This window comes from Rhipicephalus sanguineus, chromosome 1 (genome assembly GCF_013339695.2).
Source record: "Rhipicephalus sanguineus isolate Rsan-2018 chromosome 1, BIME_Rsan_1.4, whole genome shotgun sequence".
Classification (NCBI taxonomy): domain Eukaryota; kingdom Metazoa; phylum Arthropoda; class Arachnida; order Ixodida; family Ixodidae; genus Rhipicephalus; species Rhipicephalus sanguineus.
Genome location: NC_051176.1, coordinates 102,852,970 through 102,862,843, shown reverse-complemented (window position 1 = coordinate 102,862,843; position 9,874 = coordinate 102,852,970).

Here is a 9,874-nt window from a genome sequence, read left to right as displayed (position 1 = left end):
AAGAATGCATTTCAACCCAACACTCCTGTCGTACCGGTAATAAAAATGCGGGGAAAATACGCAACGAACCTAGCGAAAGGCCAGTGGCACAAATAAACTACACTCATTTAGACTGGCACAACAACACCGCATACTTTATTCGCATGCAATAATACCGTGCTAGTTACGTCACTCTCATCTGAAATTGTTCCTAAGGGAAAAAAGTACCACGTTTGCAAGACGCGTCTTTGCCATAGTGCTAAAAGCGTCTCCACACTGAACAACACTACGACATGATACAATTCGCTAGCGTACCGACTTCACTCGCTATTTCTGAGTATTGAGAGGTCAACACTTATAAGACAGTCGCATGCGTCTTGATATGAACGGCCACGAGCACTTTCGAGTCTCTGAAGGCCCATTTCAGCGAAAACAAAGGCACTTCACCCAGTGGTGTCACGTAACAAGCGATGAATACGGATCTTACGTCTATATTTAAGATGGGCAGCTGTGTAACCCTCCGAGCACGTCATTAAAATGCAGATAGGATCGCATATGTACTTAGATCGAGGGCCGTGTTGCACAACTCCAGCTGCATGGTTAAAGCATTAGTCTACAGTTCTTCACCCTGGCGCGCTTCATTATCATATGGTTTTGGAACAACCACAGAAGGAACTTCGCCACAGTTTACGGATATTTTGAAATGGACGTTGTTGTGATTAATTCCGGCTATATAGGGGGCATTCCTTTTTTTTTAATGTCAGCTTTTGCTATGAAGTATCAGAATCTGAAAGTGTCATTTCAATATTTAGAAATAACTGCAAAAAGTCAACAGATACATTAAACAATTGGGTAGCGAGTAGAATGTTAAACTTTCAAAGCTATATGTCCTCTACTCGCATTCAGCACATTTTAAACAGGCCATGTTGCGATACTTTCTTACATGTAAGGAAAATTTTATATGATTTGCTACAGCAGAAAACTACACAAAAAAATATTAGAGCGCCGATTAACCGATGTCAGCAAGAAGAATAAGAATGGATGTCAGTTCGCGTATTAAATATTTTTTTTATTTGATTGGCTCCAAAAACTGTGTTTCTTGTTCAACTGCTTATTATTTACTTGCTTCTTTTGGTTACTCAGGATTGACCATCCACAGTTCCACAATCCTTGTGCCAGCGAACCAAGGCCGCCTCACATTTGCCTACCCGGCAAGCTTTACACTGTACAGGGCATATTCATAATCTCCAATATACAAAGATGTCAACTACCACCTAAATGTGACAATTGACGCCATGTGTGATTTAAATGAAATAAAAATATACAAATAACACATTTCCAACTGTGATTCCTTGCATGATACTCAGACATCAGATGGTTCGAAAAGCTCGTTTTTGTTAGACACAACCCCGTAAAACCGAGAGGTAATAAAGCCAAGGAAAGCACAGCGGACGTTCCTAGCATTTTTAATTGATGTGAAGTAATTATGAAAGGAATGAAAACGAAAGTGGATGAAAAAAAAAAAAACAACTCCCCGCTGGTTGAGGCCAAACCTATAGCATAACGTGTTTTAATTTAATAAAACACATACAACGAAATCAGTCATGACACATTACTAAGAAACAATTTCTGTGCTAATAAAAAAAAGACTGCTCCCATTGTGTAGTATCTATCTGACACTTTTGTATGTCCAACGAAGATTTTAAACGCCAGAAGTCCCCTTGTTTGCAGATGCACTGTTGGCCATGGTCCAAGTTTTTTTTTTTTTCAGAGGGAAAGGTTAATGGTCTAATAGCATTAAATCAACGGACGCTACGTAGCGCGAAGCAGAGAGCATTGACATTAGCGAATGATAACTGACACCAATCATTTTCTAACACTTTTCCTTTTTTTTCTTTCATTTCTTTTTATCTACGTTATCCATTCGTCGTCCTTTGCTTCGCCCGAGTGCAGAGTATCCTAACAGCCACGTCCTTGGTTAAGCGCCCTGCCTTGCACTCTTAATTTTATCACTCGTTCTTTCTCTTTGGAAGTGGTTAACAATATGGTACACTTCATAATACGCGGAGCAGCGGTGTGACTATGACGTTGTCAAAGTTTTATTCTTGTTCTGTTACTTTATCGTGGCTATCACCACTTTGGTTGCCAATATAAACGCGCTGACAAACTGCTCATATACAAACGCCTTTACTGAATGCTCATCTGCCCTGAACTGCTCAGTTTCATGGTGCTTCGAATTTAGTGGCCGATCATTCCACATTCATAACACTTAAAAACAATACACATTTTTCATAAGTTGGTCTTATTGTTTTCTTGAATGTTTCGTAATGTTACCTTTTATTTATTTTCCTTCACAGCGCAAAAGCATGTGCTGATAATAGTTTTCCCGTGATTTTTTTTGTCTTCGCGCGAAGCCTACTGTAACCGTTTTTTTTTCTCGATTGTTTTCTAACCGGTAGACTGTTTTATATATATATATATATATATATATATATATATATATATATATATATATATATATATACATACATATATATATATATATATATATGTATGTATATATATATATATATATATATATATATACATATATGAACAGTCTTCATCGTTTTCGTTTGTCTGTGCACCTTTTTCTCGTTGTCTATAATTCCTTTTATATACATGTGCGGCAGTGTTCCCACCTTTTTGCCTTCCACTTGAACACGTTAGCTCTACAAATGACGTAGTCATTAGTCTTTTTAACATTGCTGACAGACTGATTTAGAGGAAAAGCCTACAAGCCCCTCGTGAAGAAAAGTTAAAGCATGCAAGAAATTTCTCCCTAAAAGGGCACCGCGCCCATCCCCTTCTAGACGAGAAAAAAATAAAGAGAGAAAATAAAGAGTAACTGTACATAACATCAAGCGTGAGAATTATATGCAGACCTGTAATTGAGAATTCTGGGACAGCTGCATGAGCCCCGTGTAGAATTTAGGCTTTCTTGAAACAAGGAGTCAGTAAGCATAGATCTCCGAGAAGCATCCTTCTGGAAGTTATATGGGTGCCAGCTCGGCACGAAAAAGTAGCCTGCCTTTTTCATCCTTAAAGTTTATAACTACTATTACGACTTCAATAGCGCTATTTAACTCTTAAATTGTAGCGCTAAATACGACGTTGACTTCCTTGATGCAGTCACTCACTGTCATCGTTCGCACGAACATTGGCGATACAGCACCACTGTTCAGACGTTATGTTGTTTGGAACAAAATGTCAGCAAACGAGGCACATTTACAAAATGTTGAAGTTGAAGCTACGATGGGGACACAGAGACAGAAGTTTCTTCATTGCTGCTGCGGAAATTCATGTGCTAATCGTACTAGAGGCGCTATTACGTGTTCTGCTCTTGTGTTATGTAGCAGGTGAACTACAAAAGCAAGAGTCAGTTATGCAGGTACATAACGCCTTCAATTCATTCTATTGCGTCATATTGCGAAATAAAGATGGTTAGGTTTTTTTTTTGAAGTCTTAACGAAATTATTGCCGTATAAATAGTACGCTTCAATATGGTGAAGAGTAAGTTAAGTCAACGTTTAAACACCCTTTCAGTGCGTTCTCCCGGTGCGAGCACAATGCTAAGAAAGAGAGCGAGAGATGGAGGGAGGTTAACCAGAATTACATCTGGTGAAGTGAAAGAAAAAGAAAGATAAAACGACAAAAAATGAAGAGAAGATGCCAGCGTGAATATACACTTAATAAAAAAGAAAGAGGGAGGTACGGAAACATTAGAGCCTGTCTAATACCACTCCACTAAAAAAAAAAAAAAGATTGTGGTCATGCACCAATAGAGATAGAGTGCAGTGACTGCTCTTCGGGAATTTTGATGGTGATATCTGATGTTTATTGGCGCAAGGGCCATTTGATGGCCAAAGAGCGCCAGGTCATCGTAACTGATATGAACAATGATTATGGTAGGTGGCTGTAAATGGGCCTTAAAATTCCTCGCGCTAAAGGCGGGTAAAACGTATAAGTATTAAAATCATGAGCGTGACGTGAAATGTATGGGTAGTGAGAATGAATGGCGAGAGAATGAATAGCTTACTGAAACTACGTGTACATGGCATGAGCACGAATGCCTCAGCAACGCCCTTGAGACCAAGGGCTGCGAGGCAGGTGCTTCTTTAAGTGCAGCTACCGCAGCAGCAGCCTCTGTTAGGAGGCCGTGCTACGGAATGCCTGGGTAGATTACGTGAAAGTTACGAACTTCTTCTAAAAACGCGAATAGTGATTGGTGTTTAAAAACCGGTTCCCTACCGATGAACATTGATGGGTGTAATGGTATTTGTTGTCGGTAGGGCAATGGAAAGTGTTTTTTTCTAAGGGTGTCTAATTCTTTACATTGAATTAAAATGTGAAGCACGGTGAGTGGTTCACCGCATCTGTCGCACAACGGTGGATCGCCACCGGACAGAAGGTGTGTGTGTGTACTGTATGTGTGACCGATCCTAAGTCTGCAGAGTGTAACTTCTGTGTGCCGTGACTTCGATACCGGCGGCCAATTTCCCAGATGCGGTTTGATAACGTGTAGTTTATTTCGTGTCTGCATGTCCCACGTGCTCTGCCAAAAGGTCCTGAGTTTTCTTTTGAGGAAGGGTTTTAGGTCTAGTGGGGGAATGGCTATGGATGTATTGGGACTGTTTTCGTGGGCGGATGCTGCTAGTTGGTCCGCCAGCACGTTGCCTTGAATCTCGCGGTGCCCTGGCACCCAGCACACTACGACATATTGTTCCAGTGTATAGATCCTGCATAAGAGAGAGTATAGCGAGTGAAGGACAGGGTTTTTGTGTTTTTTCAAAGTTTTTAAAGCTTTTATCACGCTTAGGGAATCCGTGTATATAACTGACTTTTGTAGTTTTGTTTGTTTTATGTGCTTAACTGCCGCAAGTATCGCGTAAGCTTCCGCTGTGAAGATACTTGAGTTTGGGTGCAGAATACCGGAATCGGAAAAGGATGGACCAACCGCTGCGTACGACACAGAAGTATTGGACTTTGAGGCGTCTGTAAAGAATTCTGGAAAAGTGTATTTGTGCTGGAGTTCGACGAAGTGTGTACGGATATGTGCAAGTGGTGCGTGCTTGGTTACTTCCACGAAAGAAACATCACAATCTATAAGCTGCCACTGCCACGGCGGGAGAAGTGGAGCGGGAGCCATTAGAGAGTGTTCGAGAAGTGGCACACCCATTTCTACAGCTAGGCCCCTCACGCGAAGCGAGTAGGGCTGTGTCATCGAAGGTCGGTTGTCGAAAAGGGGCAGAACTGGACAAATCATTCATTGTGGAGTGTGAGGGGTGCTCCTTGTTTGCGTTCACCTTCAGAAAATATACAAATGATAAGTAGGATCTCTGTAGGTGGAGCGACTACTCATTCGATTCGGCGTAGAGGCTTTCTACGGGGCTAGTTCGAAAGGCGCCCGTAGACAGTCGAATGCCTAGATGGTGGACAGGGTCAAGCATCTTTAAGGCGCTTGTTGTCGCCGACTGATAGATTATTGCCCCGTAGTCAAGGCGAGTGCGTATGAGGCTTTTGTACAGATTCAACAGACACTTTTTGTCACTACCCCACGTAGTGCGTGACAACACTTTTAAAACATTAATTGTTTTTATGCATTTGTTTTTTAAATGCTTAATGTGTGGTACGAACGTCAGCTTACTATCCAGAATTAGGCCTAAGAATTTGTGCTCCGTCTTCACGGAGAGATGTTGACCATGCAGGTCAATATCTGGATCAGGATGAAGGCCTCTCTTTCGAGAGAACAGGACACAGGTGCTTTTTTGAGGATTAAGACTAAAACCATTCTCATCTGCCCATTTGAAGATCTTGTTCAGCCCTAGCTGGACCTGCCGCTCACACATGGAAAGGTTGCACGATTTAAAACCGACCTGGACATCGTCGACATATGTGCAGTAAAACATATTTCGTGGAATGCAAAGACGCAAGGAATTCATTTTGATAATAAAGAGTGTACAGCTAAGTACACCTCCCTGTGGCACTCCAGTTTCTTGAAGGAATGGTATTGATAGAACATTTCCTACTCGGACACGGAACGTACGATCCGACAAGTAGCTCTCTATTATATCTAGCATTCTACCACGTACACCAAGGTGGGACAGGTCTCCTAATATTCCAAAGCGCCATGTGGTGTCGTAAGCCTTTTCCATATCGAGGAACACAGAAAGAAAGAACTGCTTGTGTACAAAAGCGTCACGGATTTGTGCCTCGATACGTAACAGGTGGTCGGTCGTGGATCTACCCTCGCGAAATCCGCACTGGTACGGGTCAAGCAGATTGTTTGTTTCCAGGAAATGTATAAGACGGCGGTTTATCATCTTTTCAAAAAGTTTGCACAGGCAGCTTGTTAGTGCGATGGGCCTGTAGCTCGTAATAGAGGATGGATCCTTGCCCTGTTTTAGAATAGGAATGACAATGGCCTCTTTCCAAGACGAGGGGATTTCGCCGGAAAACCAGATAGCATTGTACAAGGAAAGTAAGGTTCTTTGCGTTTCGGCAGGTAGGTTTTTCAACATGTCGTATACCACACGGTCAGAACCTGGGGCGGAATTACTGCAGCTGTTAAGCGATACCTGGAGCTCAGCTAAGCTGAAGGGTTGGTTGTATGCCTCGTGTTTTGTACATTTCCGCTCTAGTTTTTGTTTTTCTATTCTTGTTTTGTACCGTTGGAAGACTTCAGAGTAATGCGCGGAACTAGACACTTGTTCGAAGTGTGCGCCGAGGAAGTTTGCCTGGTCTTCCAAGGTGTCGCCTTGTGTGTTTACTAGAGGAAGTGAATGTACTTGCCGCCCTGCTACCCTACTAACCATATTCCAGACTTTAGCTTCCTGTGTATACGAATTGATCCTCGTTAAAAACTTCTCCCAACTTTTTTTTTCTTGCCTGTCGGCTCGTCCTCCTGCCTTGAGATTTTATGTTTTTAAAACAGTCAAGGTTCTCGGCTCTCGGAGAGTCCCGAAGCAACCTCCATGCTTTGTTTTGTTTTTTGCGCGCCTTCCGGCATTCATTGTTCCACCATGGAACCCGTCGTTTGCCAGACAGTCCACTTGTTTGTGGGATACATTTGGTGGCAGCATTAATCAAAAAAGCTGTGAAGTAGTCTACAGCTGCACCTATGCTTAAATCACACATGTCTGCCCAACTTAAGAGAGCAGTCTTACGAAACTGTTCCCAGTCGGCTTTGTCAATGTGCCATTTGGGAACCTGTGGGGGACATTCATTTACTATTTGTGTGCTCAGAACAATAGGAAAGTGGTCACTTCCGTAAGGGTTAATAATGACTTTCCATTTAAGTGAGGGTAGAAGCGATGGAGATGTAATGCTGAGATCTATAGACGAGTATGTATTGTTAGCGAGGCTATAATATGTTGGATCTTTCTGATTCAACAGGCAAGCGCCCGAAGAAAAAAGGAATTGTTCAATTAGACGACCTCGCGCATCGCACCGAGAATCGCCCCATAGACTGCTATGTGCATTGAAGTCCCCAAGCACCAGGTATGGTTCTGGTAGTTCATCTATTAAGGACTGGAACTCATGTTTGTGAAGGTGGTAGTGTGGAGGTATGTAGAGAGAGCAAATGGTTACGAGTTTGTTTAAAAGAACCGCTCAAACAGCCACTGCCTACAGGGACGTTCGGAGCGGTAAATGTGTGCACGCTACTCCTTGATTTACTATAAGAGCTACACCACCGGATGACGCGATGGCATCATCCCGGTCCTTTCTGAATATGACATATTGGCGTAGAAAATTCGTGTTCTTGGATTTTAGGTGTGTTTATTGTACACACAGCACTTTTGGTGAGTGTTCATGTAGCAGCTCTTGGATATCATCGAGGTTTCTTAGTAGGCCTCTGACGTTCCATTGTAGAATTTGTGTCTCCATTTTGAGTGTAAATTAGTGCCTTGTGTACTGGAAGAACTATTGCCTTAAGTCACAGAGCCCTTTTCAGGCCCTGTGATGCGGGTTTTTCCTTTTTTGGCGCGCTCCAACGAGCTGCGCCGTTCCTTCGGCGCTTGAGACGCCGTTGGACTTGCCGTTGTATCCATCGCCTCGGCAGAGACGCTGGATGCCCGCTCGCGGCTAACGCGCACGGGTGTCAGAGTTTTGGGGCTTTCTGCCTGAACAGAAGGCCCTGGGCCTGCAGATCCGGAGGCCTGCATACCCGTTGGTTGCGGAGCAGCCCGGGCTGCTTCCGCTGAGGGGGCGGATGGCGCTACCGCCCGTCCACTGTGCGTGGTACGTGCGGCCGCCGCGAACCTTTGCGGCACTGCCCACTTGCGTGCCACGTCCGCTAATGTAGGACCCTGTGCGAAGGAAAGGCGTTTGCGCGCCTCCTTAAACGAGATATTTTCAGTTACCTTGAGTGTAATTATTTCTTTCTCTTTTTTCCATGAAGGACAGCTACGAGAGTATGCTGGGTGAGCACCTTCGCAGTTTGCACAAAGGGGAGTTTCCACACAGTCGTCTGCAGGGTGATCGTGTGAACTGCACTTGGCACATGTTTGACGGCCGCGGCAGCTCTGAGAGCCGTGACCGAAACGTTGGCACTTAAAGCAACGCCGCGGGTTGGGTATATAAGGTCTGACCTTTAGCTTCAGGTAGCCTGTTTCGAGATATTCTGGTAGGGTGCTTGTCGAAAATGTGATAATCAGGTGTTTTGTCGGGATTTCTTTGTCGTCACGTCTGATTTTAATTCGCTGTACGTGTGTTACATGATGTTCATTCCAGCACTCAAGGAGCTCACTCTCAGTCAAGTCGAGCAGGTCTTGTTCAGATACTACACCTCGGGAGCTGTTGAGGGATCGGTGTGGTGTAATAGAGACAGGGGTGCTTCCAAAAGAGGCAAGTTTTGAAAGTTTTTCATACTGGGTCTTACTTTGAACTTCTAGCAAAATGTCCCCACTAGCCATTCTTGTAGCCTTATAGCCTTGACCGAGTGAATTGGTGAGGCATTTCGGTACAACAAAAGGAGAGATGGTTCTTGCGTTCTTGTCGAGTGTTTCGCAGTGTATTACGTGGAAGCGTGGAAAAATTTCTTTGGGTTTGAGCAAGGCATTCAGAGTCTCTTCGGTGCGACCTCTCTTTGTGAGAGGACGATCATTCAGTCGAGGAAATGAGGTTGAGGCCATATATTAAGTATAGTTTCGGCAGCCATGCCAGCCGCCCACCATGGATCCCAACATGGGGACGCGACAGCACTTATATTGATATAAAGCATGCCTACGCCAGCTGTACACAGCTACTATAACCAAATATAATGCGCCCAAGAGAGGGCACATACACAAGGTTAACCCTCGCCGCCAAGAAAAACGGAAGTAAATGGAAGAGAGGAGAGGACAGGAAAGATTAAAAGTGAGAAGGAAAGACGAAGATGAGGGGAGAGAGAGACAGGAAAAGGCGACTGCCGAATTCCCCTGGGTGGGTCAGCCCAGGGGTGCCGTCTACGTGAAGCCGGGGCCAAAGGGGTGTGTTGCCTCAGCCGGGGGGCCTTAAAGGTCCAATCACCCGGCGTCGGCTCAACCCCCAGGATCCCCTTTTCCCCGGACACGGCAATGCCACGCACGGCTAGGCGTGGGAGGGGGTCGAAACCCCCCCGTTAGCTCGGGTCCGTGGTGTCGCTACACACCAAACGCCTGCTTGCGCAGACACCCCTGCGGGGCTCTTCGGGAATTTTTAGAAGACGCTAATCTCAATCATGATGGCCAGCGCAAACAGAACACGGACGGGAATAAGAAACGACGACAGAGGCGCTGTGTCGTCGTTTCTTATTCTCGTCCTTGTGCTGCTTGCGCTGGCCGTCATGAGTATTTTCCAACCCGCCCACTTCGCTACGCTAGTCTTGATGCTGGTA